General features: G+C 36.3%; 2 long non-coding RNA genes across 2 annotated transcripts; both read left to right on the top strand.

Moving 5' to 3' along the window:
- Positions 1-3,979: 3,979 nt before the first annotated feature.
- On the top strand, positions 3,980-5,199 carry LOC147556671 (uncharacterized). The gene is made up of 2 exons (XR_015234888.1): positions 3,980-4,147; positions 4,523-5,199. It is a non-coding gene; the product is annotated as an uncharacterized LOC147556671 (long non-coding RNA).
- A 4,969-nt stretch (positions 5,200-10,168) lies between these two features.
- LOC147556670 (uncharacterized) lies at positions 10,169-14,213 on the top strand. Its single transcript, XR_015233524.1, has 7 exons — positions 10,169-10,462; positions 11,014-11,492; positions 11,645-11,709; positions 11,816-11,970; positions 12,682-12,774; positions 13,272-13,336; positions 13,801-14,213. It is a non-coding gene; the product is annotated as an uncharacterized LOC147556670 (long non-coding RNA).

Below are 14,213 nucleotides of genomic sequence, written 5' to 3'. Positions count from 1 at the left end.
CAAGTATTCCTTACCTTTAACTTCAAACCCTGTTGGTTGTTCCATATACACATCTTCCTCCAAGTCACCATGAAGGAAAGCGGTCTTGACATCTAGTTGTTCAATTTCTTGGTTCATACTTGCAGCCAATCCCAATACTAACCGTATAGAGGACATCTTCACCACTGGAGAGAAAATCTCATCAAAATCAATACCCTTCTTCTGCTCAAATCCTTTCACCACTAGGCGTGCCTTATACCGTGGTTGTGAATTTCTTTCTTCGGTCTTGATTTTGAAAACCCACTTATTTTTAAGAATTTTCTTATTCTTAGGTTTTTCAACTAACTTAAAAGTTTTGTTTTTATGCAATGATTCAATTTCGTCTTGCATAGCTTTCAACCACTCCTTCTTGTGTTCATCATCTAGGGCTTCTTCATAACACTGTGGTTCTCCACTATCTGTAACCATCACATACTCGTGTGGAGGATACTTGGTAGATGGTGCTCTCTCTCTAGTCGATCTTCTCAATTCAACTGGTGGTTCATGTTGAACTTCCGTTCCTTGCTCAACATCATCACCCATAGGAACATCTTCATGAGTTTCATCTTCATGATTTTGTTCTTCACCTGCATTGTCATGCATAACCTTAGAAGAGATACGTGGATCTAGATCAATGAGATCATTACTATGATTCTCATGCTTCTCAACTTTCCCGAAGTCTTCAATAGTTTGATCTTCAAGAAAGACCACATCTCTACTTCTAATAATCTTCTTATCAACTGGATCCCATAACCTGTATCCGAATTTTTCATCTGCATAGCCTAAAAAGATGCATTGCTTGGCTTTATCATCAAGCTTTGCTCTTTAATCTTTAGGTATATGCACAAAAGCCCTGCAACCAAACACCCTTAGGTGTCCATAACTGACTTCTTTCCCAGCCCACACTCTCTCAGCTACATCTCCATCTAATGGTGCTGAAGGTGATAAATTGATCAGATAACATGCAGTACGCATTGCCTCACCCCAGAAACTTTTAGGCAACTTAGCTTCTGAGAGCATACATCTGATCCTCTCCACAATAGTGCGGTTCATGCGTTCTGCTACACTATTTTGTTGTGGAGTTTTGGGAACTGTCTGTTCATGTCGAATACCATGGGTTTTGCAATACTCTTCAAACGACCCGATGTATTCTCCTCCATTGTCAGTGCGAATGCACTTCAATGATTTTCCTGTCTCCCGTTCTACCATGTTGTGGAAATTCTTGAAAACTGCAAGTACCTGATCTTTGGTCTTTATGGCATATGCCCAAACTTTCCTGGAAGCATCATCTATAAAAGTGACGAAATACAAAGCACCACCAAGTGTTTTGACCTTTAAAGGTCCACAAACGTCAGAATAAACAAGCTCCAAAACACTGGATTTTCTTTCAGGTGCATTCCTTTGAAAGGAAACTCTATGTTGCTTTCCTACTAAACAATGAGAACAAGTGTTTAAATTTATACCTTTTATGTTCGGTAAGTCTTGTCGTTTAGCAAGGATTTGAAGTCCTTTCTCGCTCATGTGCCCGAGTCTTCTATGCCAAAGATCAGTGGAAGAATCTTTTTCAACTGCATTCAATTCTCCTTTACACAGTTTTACTTGAGTCCTGTATAAAGTACAACACTTCTTCCCTCTTGCTATCACCATTGACCCTTTTGTGAGCTTCCACTTTCCATCACCAAAGTGACTGTGGTACCCTTCATCATCTAATACTCCGGTAGAGATTAGGTTATATCGAAGATCTGGTATATGTCTCACATTCTTCAGAATCAATGTACTCCCTGTGCTCGTCTCAATTTTCACTTCTCCAATTCCTACGATTTTTGAGAAACCTAAGTTTCCCATCCTGACTTTGCCAAGGTCACCAGTTCTGTAAGAGTTAAAGAAATCCTTACATGGAATAGCATGATACGAAGCACCTGAGTCAACCAACCATGTTGTTTCTGGTTCTGACTCAGTCATACTTAAGCAAGTGTCTCCACAACCTGAGAGTAAGATAATGTCATCACCTGAGGCAATTGCTGCAACATTATCTTGTTTTTCATCATCCTTTTTATTTTCCTTCTTTGGTTTCCTGCAATCACTCTTGTAATGACCCATTTTTCCACAACCAAAACATCTAACTTCTTTCTTTGGTTTTGATCTTCCCCTTGACTTATCACGGTTATGAGGTTTTCTACTTTTACCTCTCCCCCGTCTTTCTGTAACAAGTGCCTCTGAATGAGACTCGTCTGACGATGATTTCCTTCTTGTTTTTTCATTCAACAAACAACCTGTTACGTTATTCATACGCATTATGCCATCAGGAGCAGAATTGCTAAGAGACACCACCAATGTCTCCCAACTATCTGGTAAAGGATTTAGAAGAAGTAAGGCCTGCAACTCATCATCCAAAACTAACTTCATTGCAGAAAGCTGGTTTACTAGACTTTTCATCTCATTCAAGTGTTGAGCAATTGAGGTTCCTTCTTTATATTGTAATTTGCCTAGCTTTCTGAACAAGTAAGCCTTTTTGGCAGCTGTCTTCTGATCATACAATTCTTCTAACTTCCTCCATAGACTAAAAGTGGAAGTCTCCGTCGATACATGATGAATAACATTGGGTTCTACCCATTGTCGAATAAATCCAACAACCTTACGATCTAATACCTTTCGGTCTTCTTCATCCATCTTTATCGGTTTTGTACCGTGATTTTCAATGGGTGCAGCTAGGTCTTTGCAGTATAACAAATCTTCCATTTTTGCTTTCCACATCAAGTAGTTTTCTCCATCTAAACTAATCATTCGATTAGTATTCACTTCCATATTTCTGAACAATAAATCCAACCTTAGCTCTGATACCACTTGTTAGGAAAAATAACCTAATTAACTTGTTCAGGAATATGAAGATAAACGATGCGAAAGTAAAAGTAGAGACACCAAGATTATTTAACGTGGCAAAAAATCCCTCCAAGCTAGAAGGTAAAAAAACCACGGGACCTAGTCCAGAAATCTTCCACTATAATTAAATAATGGGTTACACATTTCTTCAAGATGTGTAGAAACACTCTTGGACAACTCTTCACCAAACCTATGGTGGATAAACTGAACAAAGAAACAAAGAAATAAAATCTCTTACTCCTTAGGATTTGTTCAAATCCTAGATTACTAAAGGTTGAAGAAGATAACCACAAACTAAATTGCTTCCCAAGATTAATATTCTTCTTTTCTTCAAACCAATATTCTGCTCTTTCAATCTCTTTTGAAAGAACCACTTCAGAAATCTCTCTTTCTCTGACTTCTCTTTGTTCTGGAAGTTGTTGTGTATAATCTCTTCCCTTTCATTCCCTTTTATAATGATAAATAGGGAGGTTTACCAAAAGAAATAGGAATTCCTTTTTAGGCTTGAAAAAATAGAAACTTCTATTTTTTCCCCAAACAAGGAATAAGGGAAATCCTATTCCAACTAGGAGTCCTTTTATTATAAGGAGGGACCCCAACAAATATTTGTAACTACAGATAAACAAAAGCTCAAGGAGAAGATAGTAAACAAAACCGAATCTATTAACGTTCCACGAAAGGTTATTTTCTTTAATAATTCACTGTCGTTAACTTAACAGAAAAATGAAGGGAAAAGATCCAAAATCTGGGACTCAATACAAAAAGAGATCAAAGAAAAGAAAACAGGACAAAAAACAGTTCATCTATCTCATGAAAAAATAAGGAGATATTAAGTTATTAACTGACACCACAAAATACCAGACCAAACAATTACATGCCCTGCTCATGCTATGCCCGGCCCGGTGCCAATCCCGGCCCAAACCCGGGACGCCGACGTGGCACGGCCATCTCGGCATAGCATCTGACGCGGATGCAAGAGGAGTTTGAGGTTTGATAGTTTTTCATAAATGATCCCTCTAAAATACTTTAATTATAAAGAGGGGCTTCCCTAAAAAAAATGGGTAAAATCCTTTTTCTTTTTGTTTCATTGAACTTCATTCCCCTCTTCAGCTCGACACTTTTTGAGTTCCAACCTAGGGTTTCATTGTTCTTCATCCAAAGTAAGGGGTTCTGGTCAGAAATCATAATTAACCGATCTTCTCATCGAACGCTTTAATCCAGGGTTTTTTCTTCAGCATCCAGCGCCTCGGTTAGATTTCTCTCTCTATCTCTATATTTGTTACCTCTTTTCCATGTTGTCTCTCTTTTGTTCGAAAATTTTGCTTTAACTTCTACCGTCTATTGTCATGCTTCCATGATTTACTTATGTTAGGTTACTGATTTGTTGTATTTACCTATCTTTGTTAAGTTAGATTACTGATTTTTGTTAGGTTACTTTTCAATTGATTTAGGTCAGATTTTGTCCTAGATTTTTTACTTGAATTTTTTACCTGAATTTTTTTTTGGTCAGATGAGTCGGAGCATATAAATTTGTTTGGGAGATCATATAATCACTGATTCATATATTTCATATAAACGAATATTCCATATTCTTAAGATTAAGCATCTGATTTGGATAATACAGGAGTGCAGTTTATGCTCGGCAATTGGACATGATTTCTTAAATGCATCGACAAGTTCAATTACCAGCGACGACAAACAAAGTGGCACGGAACGATAATGCAGACAAGTTTGGTGCTATGAAACTTCTTAATGATATCGGAAATGTGTTTGAACTTTAAACATGATTTAGGTTGGATTTCTTAAATGCATTGAAAGAACTCAGACAATCTTCGTCGAGAGGGATGTTCGTTAACTCGTGTTACACTCACTGTCAATGACATTGTTTACGACACACTTAGCTACGAAGAGTTCGAGTCTAAGTGGAAAAACATGATGGATAGTTATAACTTATGGGATAATCGATGGTTAGATGATATGTACGGAGAGAAAACGACGGATTCCCATGAATATGTTCTTGTTGTGAAAACGAACATCCTAGCAACGGCATTCACATAGAGAAACGTAGCACGCCTGGAAGTTGTAATGGGTTCAGTCCACATCCTCAGTTAGTTATAGAGAAAAGTGTTTTTGGGCTCCAAAAACACGAAGAATCAATGACCGAGATGACGCGGCAAAGTGTTTAAGTGTTGTATGTACATAGTACTGGATAGAGTAGAGAGAGAAGGAAGAAATGTTGTTTATATTCTAGGGCTATTGTATGAAGATTTCCTGCCAATTCAAAGACTATTTTTAGCTGTTTATTTTACATTTATGAACTTAAGAACATGCCTAGAAACTTCATTCTACAGGAATTCAACAGGAAAAATGGCATGAAGATTTCCTTAATTGAAGTTAAATGACAAATGAGTATCTATTTGCTACTTCTCTTGCTCTTCGTTTATGATTTCTGACCCAATTACTTTTTAAGAGACTGTGAACCTGAGGAATGGTTTATCTATTTTGTTAGCTTTATTATGGCCAGGTCATTCAATTGATGTGAAGAAGTAAGATACAAGAACCTCAAGTGAGAAGGAAAATGAGAGAATGCCCGGCCAATATCCCGGCCCAATCCCGGCAATGCATCACGGTTGAAGTGAGAATACCTCTGTAACTGATGAAGAAAATGATACACAAGTGACAAACACAATATGAGATACAAAAAGAAATGGTCTGGCCAGTTTTGTATTACAACTTAAAAATGACTCGAAACAGAAAAACACTCTCAACAACTTGACTTGAAATCGTTGTCCTGCATCCCCAACTTCACTTGATCACCTAGGAATGGCTTTAGAGGCGACTCCATTTTCTAATTTGATATTATAGATGAAGTTTGGTGGACGCTACTCAATATACTCCGTATCACGCGGGGAAGATGAACTAACAGAAAAGGCAAAATAATCTATTGTTGATTACACCTTCGATACGGATCATGGGCACAGAGTCCTCTACTTGTTCTGGATAAGTACTTCCAGCGCTCCATTTTGATTTCCTAGTCTCATCTGCACATTAAACGGACGGTCAAATGGAGTTCCATAAGAGAGTTGTTTATCTTCTTATTTTATATCCTCTCTAGATGAATAAATTAAGCAAAAGTCGCGTCCGCAAGTTACAACTTCCAAAACCGATCATGAATAACCTCGTTTGGATGATGAAATCATCAAAATCGAGCTTGAAACCCTCCCAAAACCCTTATTCGTGAAGCCCTAGATGAGAACGAGGAAGAAGGAATCGGTAAATCTGTTTCTGATCTCATAAATGGGGACTTCTCTCTTTATTACCGACTAAATCAAACAATAAAAGTAAAGTGGAACAACTACGAGGAATCATATTGAATGATAATTGTTTTTGATAGTCACATTTATTTCACGTACATCAAACACAACCTTTGTGTTTTTGTCAAAAATGGGAAATCTAAGGGGGTAAACTCAATTACTCATTATTGAGGGGGGTAAATTAAATTACCAATTAGTGATAAGGGGTAAGTTCAAAAATCCCAAATTTTAAAAGGCCCCCCGTTTTTGTTAAAAGGCCTCCCCGCTAAAAGCGCCCCTCATTATAACCCATTTAGTTATAGGGCCCCCTCTACAAAAGAGCACCTCCTTCATCAATATTTGACCTAACGGCAAAGTTAACGCCGTTAGGTCAAACTTAACCCAAGACCAGAATAGACCTTAAAATCCTTTGACCTTCTCCTTCCATTTCATTTCAATTTCATTCCACAGCATCTATCTCCCGCCCTCTCTCGCTCTCTCGTCCTCTCTCTCTCTCTCTCGTCCTCTCTCTCAGCCCATTCCTACAACTTCTCTCACGGTTAGTATATCTCTCTCTCTCCTTGTATCTCTCTCTCTATCCCTGTATCTCTTTCAAAATAAAATAAAAAAAAACCCTAGGTTTTAGTTTGTTTGATTTTTGAAATTAATGGCTTAATAACTTCAATTGATTGATTTGCAACAAAAGCTAACAAGTTTCAGAACTAATTTGTAGTTCATTGCGTCAGGTTGTGGGAGAAAAGAGAGAGAGATAGAAAACCCCCAAATTTTAGAGGGAAACCATTAAATCTAACCTTTATATGATTTTATTTAGTTGTTTTTGATTTGATGTTGTGTGTTGTTATGATATTCATGATGTGTGTTGTTATGATTTTTGTTCAATTTAGGGTTTCAATTATGATTTTATTTACTGTGCATATTTTCGGGCGCACCAGACCGTTTTTTTTGACATCATACGGCTCGTGGCCACCGTAAATATGCACAGTAGCTACTGTGCGAAATTACGGTGGGCACGAGCCGTATGATGGCAAAAAAACAGTTCGTGTCAACCGTAAATATGCAGTAGCTACTGTGCATATTTACGGTTGACACGAACCGAATTTGTGACATTTTACGGTTCGAGCCCACCGTAAATATGCACGGTAGCTACTGTGCATATTTACGGTTGGCACGAACCGTTTTTTTGCCATTTCACGGCTCGTGCCCACCGTAATTTCGCCAGTAGGTCAAATCTTGGTGTGACTTTATTTATGCTTTCTAATGTCATTTTTTCCAAGTTGTTTGACTTTATTTATATATCCTATTTTACCTTTAGTCATGTCTGAACGTGTCGCACAAACTGTAAGTGCGAGAAAGAGGAAGGAGGATGCTAGGAAGCAGATTGTCGACGGTTCGACGAGTGAAGCAGGTGCAGATCCTTTTTAAGGAGGGCCGACGGACCGAAGCGTTCTCAAGAACTATGAGAACTATGAGAACCATATTGCATACCAGATTCGAAACTCGAAATTGACTCAAGACGAACATGTCAAACACATGCAGAGTTTGGATGACTAAGACATAGTTCAAAACTTTAGACTTAAGTCACCATGAACTCTGGAGCTTAAAAACGGTTCAAACATGAGGTAGAAAAGGTAATTCATTACCTTTATCGATGACTCCACTTGGTTCTGTTATACTACTTACTAAGGAGTAAGGACGAAGAAATCGAAAAGTTCGAGCTTTATAAAATCAAAATAGAAACTCAACTTTGTAAAAAGATGGAGGCTTTGACAAACGATTGAGGAGGAGAGTTTGAATCTTCTTTCGCCGAGATATGCGCCATGAGTGGCATAGTTCATCAAACGGCGACTCTCTTGGTAGATCACAACAAAAGAACAGAACGTTAAAAGGGATAAAAATCGATTAGTGGAGATTGAAAACGATGATTCATCTCATTTCGTTGGGGTTGGTGAAGTATTTCACTAAAGTCTATTACTAGCCATAGGCAGAAATAAGGTTCAACATATGGTGACCATGAATGTTGACTTAGCTGATAACTCTTAAAATATCTTTTCGATAATAGAGACATCGAAAAGCTAAGTGACACCTTGACCACCAAGTATCAACATAAATACTGGGTGTAAAACCGGCTATCGAGAATACAGAGAGGGATCAATAATGTTGGCATAAGTCTTGAATACTTGATCCTAAAGGTTCAATTCGATGACGAATCGAAGAAGACAACCGCATAAGTGAGTGGAGAAGTGTGTCAAGACAAATGTCAGAACCTAAACGGTTAGACTAGGTCGACGATAGAATGTTCTCATTATACAAAGAGTTACAAGACGATGAAATGTTCGAAAGAACTCATCGGTCCGAGATAATGAAAATTCCGTGAAACAGTCTCGAATACAAAGTTGTCGGAGAATGCAAAATTCTGAAATTAAACTTGTCTTCGAGAAAGTAAGTTATTTCGTCTAACATACTCAGACGGTAAATTAGTATAATCCTCTAGAAGGTCCTTAGACCTATCTAAGAATTACAAAAGGATCCTCAGATATGTTAGAAAGAAGGACCTTTGTTGAAAGATCACGAGATCATGAGTTATTATAAATAAATCCTTAAGTCTTTGTAAGGAGGTCCCTAGTTCTGTATCATTACAGAATAGTCCTTCATAAATCCTCATGGCAACCTAATCTTCTTGGATAGATAAGAGAATTAAGGTTGATAAGACGTAAAGTTGAATATTACATCATTCGGTCTAGACGTGACTCGAATAGTAAGTTTAAGGGTCTTCGTAAGATTTTCGATTCAAGAGTGTGAACGAAATCTAGAGACGATGAAGGACATAATAGGAAATGATAACTTCGATGATCATGCGATAGTTTTAAATCTATCAAAGGAGTATATATGTTAAGACATATAACTTAAGAAAGAGTTAAAAGAGAAACTCACCTTGTATTATATCTCAAGGTTCTAATGATCATAAATTATCATGTTAGGGAACAAAACTAAAAACAATACACCAAAGAAATTGTGTACGAAAACAGTTTTGTCAAATAGGAGAATCCAATGGTTACCCTAGAACTGTGGGGGAAAATATTGTTACATATTTGAACGGTACCCTATATGGAATATTATAAGATTCTACCCAAGTTGACGAATAAGCGAAAATACTCTTGAAATGTGGGGGGAACCGAGAAGGAACCGAAGAGCCAATTATAAAGAAATAAAATAGCATATAGAACTCCAAATTCTCCTGAAGATATAACGTCATAATGACGTGAGAAGAGGGAAATTATGGAGGACCTCGGAAATCAGATTTAACCAAAAAGAATGTTTGGTCGATAAGGTTTCATTGAGCTAAAAACTATAGTTATATTCACTAAGTTGTGACAAGAGTCAGAAATCAAGTGTGTGAATATAAGTGATGACGTGAATGTCTAATTCACTCAACAAATCTGGAAAAACACAAATGGAAAGAACTTCTCTTCCTAATCCTAAACTAAGTAACGAGATACAACCGTGAATCAACTGTTCAAAATAACAGACGATACTAGTTAGGAATAAGAAAAGTGTTTGAGAAGATATGATTCGATGCTTTTCCAGATTGAATCGTTACTCATGATTGATAATCTAAAGTGCATGGTTTGAAAGAGAATGGTAGAATAACCACTCAAAAACCACGATAAGCATAAATACTTGAATTTGAACAAATTTAAGAAAGAGTTATCTGTGTAACAAATAGTCCTTAGCACTACAAAAAAAATGGTCAATAGGGACAAACGTTTTTACGTCTGTCCCTAATAAAATAATAATAGGGACAATTTTATGCTATTTGTCCCCGATAGAGTAACAATTGGGACAAATAAATCACAGGGACAACTTTCCCATAGCACTTGTTCCCAAAAAAAAAATTGAGGAAATTTTCGACCCAAAAAAGAGGCGCGAATTTGTTCCCTCCCTATTTTTTCTTTCTCTGTTTTCCCCCTTTTCTTTCTCTCTCCTCTTCACACGATTTTGTTATCTCCACCATTTTCTCCTCTTCTCTTCAGCAAGATGGATCTTCTTCTCGTTTAGGGTTTATCGTTCTAGTATTTTTGATTAGTGAATTTCTTTTTTCTTACGGCAGGCTTAGGGGTTCTTTTGGATTTCTTCTAGGGTTTTGTGAATGGTTGATCGAGAAAACATCTAGGGTTTCTGTTGCGAGTCTTCACATCCAGGAGCGTGTTCTTCATCTTCTTATTCGTTAAATTGAGAAATCCAAAGTTTAGGTTTGGTGATATCAACTTATTCAGTGTTATTTTACTACTATGCAGTAAGAATGAAATAAAACCCTAATACTCAATTTTTGGGTATTTGAATTGAACATTAGAATATGGTATTATGGGTTTATGGTAGTTGTCTTTCATTCTTTTATCTACGTGGTAAATGGATTTCGAATTTCTCCTTTAAAACCAACTATTAGATTATTCTTTGTTTGATTTGGCTGAAAACCAATGGTTGATTGCATTTTGGTTCGTTTGTCATAGTCGACCATTTTTTTGTTTGTTATAGTTTCTGTTGAGATTTGCTTCAAGTTTTGATGCTTCCTGATATTGGTTTATATGTTGTTATTTTCTATTGTAAACCATCTGTGCAAATTTTATCTATGATGAAATATATGATCTCCATTTAATTATAGGTGGAGGAAAACTTGCAGAACCTAGAAGGTGTGTTTTGGCTAAGCTTATAATATAAGTATAAGATATGAGTATAAAGTTGCATGCTTACGATTTCTAGTTTCTGTTCATAAGGATCTAGATATCAATTTATATTTTTGCAGTTAATTTGCAAGACTTGGTGAAAAATTATTTTGAATTCATCAACTTCCTAATATCTCTCTAGGAAAGCAAGGAGGTGGATGTTAAAGTTCCTGTAGAAGATGAATCTAATGAAGATGAAACATCTACTTACCTTACTGGTTGCTTTTACTTCTATATTTAATCATAAATTTCTTCTGTTGGGAAAGGTTCGTACTTTTTTTTGGCAAAGGCTACTAGTCACGCCATTTCAATCCACAAGTAGCCTAGTTATCAGTTTTTTTCTTCTAATTCCACTTATTTTATAAAGCATCTCTGATGGCAATAGTTATAACTATAGTTAGAGTCTCAGTATGTTGATTAAAGCAAGGCTATACTGATATGTTTTTCTCTTCTTACAAATTTTCCTATCCTAATTGGTAGTTAGGGCTCCATCAACTTATTGATTGTTGTATACAAGGTGTTAATGTCAATGGGTGGATACTTGACAGATGATAACAAGGTATTTATTTGTCGTCGTGATTTTAGTTTGTTTTGGTTCCCCAATGGCGTCTGTATCTTTATGTTATTTTCATCAATCATTTGATCCTAAAGCAATTTGATTTGTTTTTCTGACATGTTTTTTACTGTCTTTCGTCAAGCTATTGTGAGCAGGGTCGATCACATCATTCAGGCAGTAGTAGGATTATATGAAGACAAAATCTTCCAAAAAGTACTTTGTTCGTTCTATAACGATGTCATAACCACATTATGTCAGCGTTGTATTCGTTTTTATTTTAATACTCCTAATCTTATTGCTTTTTTCTTCTTACTTATCAACGACAGGCAGAAAGAATGAAGCGTGAAAAGGCACAAGCACGAAGATGAGATGAGGCAAAACCTCAATTGAAACCCAAATCTCTAGTTCAAGTTGCTCGCTATCATGGTTCTTGCCTTGCTTCTGCTCCAACATCTTCTCCGTATCAAGAAACATGATCTAGGTACAATTCAGAAAGATCGACTACATTTATAAAAGAAAACGAGCTTGCACAAGCTACAACAAGTCTTTTAGTTCTCGATAGTAGAAGCAACTAATATGAAGTGTCTAATGGAAATAAAATTCATAATAGGGCTCAAAAGGTTGTTCATTATTCTCTTGGGACCACAATGGGTGCTACTGTGAGCCTGAGACTGGTCATCAAGCAGAAGTATGTGTTTGTCTCCATTTATGCGTTTATACAATCTAGTGTCCATTTTCTTAGATGTTCGTCAAACCTAGTTTTTTATCATTCCAATATGTTAATGTTACTTAGAAGATCTCCTTTACTATATGGTACCTTTGATTTCAATTTACTTATTTGTTCTGGCTTGCTTTATCATATACATGGAAACAAAGATGAATTGAAAACAAAGTTTAAGGACAATCTGTCAGAAGTCAGACATTTTTTACTCTAACAGCGAAGAGGAGGATTAGGTTGAAATTTCATTTCCAAGCAATTGTAACACATTTGTTGTCTTATCCTGTCTTATATGATACATGTTAATGGTTTTTAATATGAGTTTCAATGGTTTATCATGTTGATTCATTTTGGTGTTTGTATTGACCCGTCGTTTTAAAAAATAGACAAAAATTTGATACTTTAAGGGGCTTATGAAATTATTCGTCTTTACGTTTTTGTATTTCTAACCTACAATTGTTTTCTCTTTATCAGGTTAAGTTGGGAGGGTCTGGGTGGAAAGAAAGGTACCACACAAAAAAGTTTTCAGTTGTCACTCTCAATGAATTGGAAGCAACAAGCAAAGATGTTGTACGTCCTATATGGTTGTTTTTTTTCTTTTAGATTGTGTAAGATTTCAACTGATTTTCAATAGATTTAAACATAGTACTCTTGTGACTTAAACTTACGATAGACACAAAGTAATCCTGTTGTACTTCCCTCACACTTAGATGAGAGGCTAACATCTGGATGCAGCCTTAACTACATGACCGATTGGTATTGATAAATTAAACACTCAAATCAAACTTGTCTATGCCGATGTTATTGAGAGTAAAGTTTTAATCTGTATTCTTGTAGTTTACCCCCCTTTTCTTGGACAAGTTTTCATTATAAGATTATAGAAGTAGTTCTTGAGTTAATTTATTTAGTCGTCGCTTAAGTTTTACGGAAACATTGCTTCACCTTCTCTCCTTCTGTTTCTGCACTTTCCTTAGGTAGTTGGTAAACATTTTTTTTTGAAACGTAGTTGTTAAACATTTTCTATGAAGGTTAACTGAAAGTTAACTGTTTTTTTGCTCTTTAAGGTTTTGAAGGAAGGTCTATGCTGGGACATGCACTATTACTATGACGGGGTTTTCTCTCGGCAATGGTGAGTATGGTGCTAATTTGAGAACTATTTTTCCGTTAACTACCTCTGATGTCGTCGTTCCTCTGGGAATAATAGTCAATATTGATTTCTTTGTACACCATGTTACCTTATTTGAATGACTTCCATTTCCATTTTATTTTGTCTTAATACAACCTTATGATATGGTGCACAAGCTCGAAGCTTCATTTTGCTTGTACTTTTTAGGGAGAGCCGAAAGACAGAATAAAAATGAACAACAATGTGTCGCACATACCGAGTGAACACGATCATAATTTTTTTTTGTATTAGATCTCACATCTTTAAGGCCTTGCTTTACCGGACCCGCTAAATTACCACACAACAACTCCTTTAGGGCCAATCATGTAGAGTGTATATATCATAGTTTTTTTTACCTTCCAGAAAGCATGGAAACTAGACTATTTTTAATATTTGTTTGACTTATGCTTGAATATTCTTTACTACAGGTTTTATCCTTATATGTGCACCATTTGGATCCGATCTTAAGGATCTTGATCAGTTGTAAATTAGCTTTAAACTGGGTTCCCCATTCAAACCATTCATTCAGCTAATGGGGGGTGTTTCCAGCTGCAAGGTGCAATAGTTCTTTACATTTCTTTGTCTACTATGTCATTGAGATGGAGAGTTCCAACAATGTCAAGCAGTGATTTAATGAGATCGATAGATATACAAATGATAGTACGTGCAATCTTCTCGTTGGTAACAAATGCGATTTCGTCTGTCCGACTAGTTCGGTGACATATATCTTTAGTGTTTTTCTATTAATCTTTGTTAAATACTCTAGTTGGTAAATGTTTTAGTTGACAATAGCGGCAAATGAAATACGTTATGTTTTTGTATGAAATGTACTTTTTGATTA

This window comes from Eschscholzia californica, unplaced genomic scaffold (assembly GCF_041429995.1).
Source record: "Eschscholzia californica isolate CP2 unplaced genomic scaffold, dmEscCali1.0.p SCAF_2, whole genome shotgun sequence".
In the NCBI taxonomy this organism is placed as follows: domain Eukaryota; kingdom Viridiplantae; phylum Streptophyta; class Magnoliopsida; order Ranunculales; family Papaveraceae; genus Eschscholzia; species Eschscholzia californica.
The sequence above is the reverse complement of the archived record's forward strand: the minus strand, read 5'-3'. Positions and strand labels throughout refer to the sequence as shown.